This window comes from Limulus polyphemus, unplaced genomic scaffold (assembly GCF_000517525.1).
Source record: "Limulus polyphemus unplaced genomic scaffold, Limulus_polyphemus-2.1.2 Scaffold5313, whole genome shotgun sequence".
Lineage (NCBI taxonomy): Eukaryota > Metazoa > Arthropoda > Merostomata > Xiphosura > Limulidae > Limulus > Limulus polyphemus.
The window spans coordinates 69,890-73,439 of record NW_013670923.1 but is presented as its reverse complement, the minus strand read 5'-3'; the positions used below and the strand labels follow the sequence as shown (position 1 = coordinate 73,439).

At 30.5% G+C, this 3,550-nt stretch overlaps 1 protein-coding gene across 1 annotated transcript in view; it reads right to left on the bottom strand.

The window, feature by feature from the left end:
* The window catches only part of LOC106472419 (ubiquitin carboxyl-terminal hydrolase 16-like), a 21,644-nt gene that overhangs the window by 217 nt on the left and 17,877 nt on the right, over nt 1-3,550 (bottom strand). The gene's annotated exons all lie outside the window — the stretch shown is intronic.

The following is a 3,550-nucleotide window of genomic DNA, read 5'->3' as shown; positions in this document are numbered from 1 at the left end:
AAAATTACATTCATACGTTAAGATTGTTGCCTAGAGTTAATATCTTCAACAGAAAAATAAAAATATTATTGTTAAAATAAGTAGCCACTTCTCACAGTTATCATACTCTGTAAACTGGCTTTCTTTTCTTTCAAAGTAAAACTAAGTAAAAAGAATTAGCTTTACACAACAAAAGTTTACATATTTCAGGACCGAATTATCTACTTGACCTCAAAATCATCCTAATCTTTCTGGCTAATTTACAAAAAGCACAAGTGTTAGATACACACGACTGTTTCAGTTTAAGTTTAATACAAGAGTTTTGACAAGTATTGACTCACATGCATTACGTTTTTCCTCGATACTTATTTAATAGAAGTATCACAAGAACTGATGAGCATACAAAGCTTTATATAAAAATAAATACACTATGCTATGTAAAAACATTGCAAACATAATCATTGTCACCATCACATAGTTAAATCTTGAATTCTGAGTTGTAAAAGTCTACACCTAAGTGTTACAGAACGTGGAATTCAACTACACCATGCTTGAAACAAGCTTTTTACCATCATCCACAATGGAGAAGCATTATTTTTCGTACATTGTTTATTCTATTGCTAAAGAAATACTTTGAGTAGATTTCTAGGGAGGCACGCATGTTCCTTAAAAAATCTGAGCTGCAAAAGTGTAACACAAACATATAAAAATGTGCACCTCTTAACCTAAACCCAGAACTATATAAACGAACAAAACACATTGTTTTTGTCTATAGTAGGATCCAAATTTAAATAATACTAAAAATAATACATGACACTATTGTTTTTTGAACAAAGCTACACAACAGCTTTCTGCATTAACCATCCCTAATTTAGCAGTGAAAGACTAGAGGGAAGGCAGCTAGTCATCAACACCCACCACCAAACTCTTGGGCTACTCAACAAATAGTGGGATTGTCCATCACATTATAATGCCCCCACAGCTGAAATGGGGAGCATGTTTGGTGGGATAAGGATTCCACCCCTGACCCTCAGATTTCAAGTCACTTATAACACTATTTTAGTTCATGTAAACATTAATGTAAACCATGATTCTTTTATCAGTTCTTGCGTAGAGTTTTCTCCATTGTGTAAAATCCCAATGATTAAACTCTAAAAAACCATAAGAAACACAAACAAATATACCTTAGATACAAAATATGGTATATAAAGATTATAAGAAACTGGGCTGCCTATGGCACTGTACTGATGGATTTGCAACATTCTGACTAAACAGGCATATGTAGATAAAGCACTTTGTAACATTTGAAGGCAAGTACATTTTTATTGTCTTTTACTCCTTGGACAAGATTTTTTTTAAATTCCACACCCCTCTATTTTTTTAACATTCCACCCCTTAAAAATAAAAATTAAAACCTCTACTGAAGGCCAGTCTGACAAAATCAATTCATGTTGTGCTTTAGTAATAAGGGGTGAACAATCCATTTTCTCCCGGATCTTTTCCGTGTGCTCTGAATTTTAAGAAAACTAAAATGGCAAATAAAACTTTTGATAACAAAAAACATGTAGAATGCATACACTGTTTTACAAAAGTTGAAGTATCTAATGTTCAATGATAAAATTTGGTTCATTTGGCCTTAGAACTAATACGTACAATAATTATTTTATTAAATAAAATACAACAAACCATATTTATTATTATTATTTAAGTGGTCTTTAAATAGCTAAAATAACTAAAACTAGAAACATGCTTCTAAAACATAACATGAACATCAATTTTGTAGAAGATCAAAGCAGCATGATCACCTCGTCTTTTAACAAATCCAAAGTCGATAACCCTTGCGACTTTCCCACACTCAGTCACTCCAGTACATAAATAGTTATTTTCTGCTTAATTGGAGTCTTTTTAATTCATGATATGCAGTATCACCACTCTAAAGCTGATGTTTTAGGTTATAAGTACATCAAGTAGATGTGAACATTCAGTACACCAGCGTACAAATGCTCCATCACTATCTAATGTAGACTTGTTTGTAGACTTGCATTCAAACTTTTATTGAATTACTATTTTATGAATGTCTGTCAATAAATTTTGTATCAAATTGTAGATTATAATTCAAATTTTAGTATCATACATTATTTAATTCCTTAATTTAAGAGTAGATATTAAAAAAAAATCCTAAATATCAATTTTTGTGTGTCACATGGTATGTTGAATGTAAGCTTTGGTTCAAATTAGATGTTTGTGATGTCCAAATACAAAGTCTGTGGTTTCTTATGAATTAAAAACTCAAATTACTGATATTCACAAGCTAGAATATAAAATAAGAACCTCCTATCTTTTCTATTTGCTGAGATATCACTATATTTAGCAAAATCAAACACAGTGGCCCTACCCACCTTTTCCATTTTTGGAAATATTTGCTTATGTACATCCGCTTCGCTCTATCGTGTTTATAACCAATCAAAAGTTCGGAATTTCCCAAGATTATCTCTTATGCCTCAAATCTTGGAGAGATGTTCAAAGATGAAAATGTTCAAAACACGATATATTTTAGACCCAAGTACAGTTCAGTTAGTAAACTTGATAAATTACAGTGGTATTCTGTGATATTGATAAGAGTAATTTATAATTTTTGTTATTTCACAATACACATATAAAACCTAAAAAAGTTGTTTTGTTTTCCATCCTCCACGTGCGAAATTCGGCGAGGCTTAGCGTTCAAGGTACCGCAAACAAGTACAAACTTCTTTACAATCATAAGTAGAAGAGATCATTGTTTTCTACATTTCATTGCAACTTCTGTAATGTTAAACAGGGCTGAAAGATCAATGAAATAAATATATATATACATAATCTTATGAGATTTTAGCTATTTAAATTAAACATTTGTGGCTTCATGTTATAATTTTTTGGCCATAGAATAAAAAAAGTGTAATTTATATCTACTTCCTAATTTTTTATGTTGCTTACGTTGTCAATCAAATTGACCAAACCCATACAGAGATACAATCGTGAAAAAAAATAGTTAAATAATAAAAATATTTCTAAAAAAACATTTGATAATTATCTGGAGGTCATAAGGATTTTGCATGTGAAATTTGACAATTTTCTGATAAAAGTATTTTTAGAATTACTCTGCATGCTGGATAGCCAACATTCGAAAAGAAAAAAATGTACGAGCAAATCATTACCTACAAAATCTTAAAACTTAATTTAATTCTCAGGTTTCCTTAGTTCAAACTAATTCTTCACATCCCATCAAAATCTGTACCCATTTTCAGGAGCATTCAGTCATGTTTGTCGAAGTTATCATGAACATAAGTAATTTTGTTTGTATTTCTTTCTTTTTTATAATATGCAAATAATCCACAGTGGTATGGTTACAAAACACGTACCAGAATATGTCTTTATATCTATTTAAATATATTTTCACACATAAAGCACAGAATGAAAATGTTTTTTCTGATAAAAAGGTCAAAACCTAGGTAACACTATGCAAAAGGTATATGCTACCTCAAAGTAAATTACTCATTATAATGTTGTCATCCCTCAGGCAAAGCAAAATTTG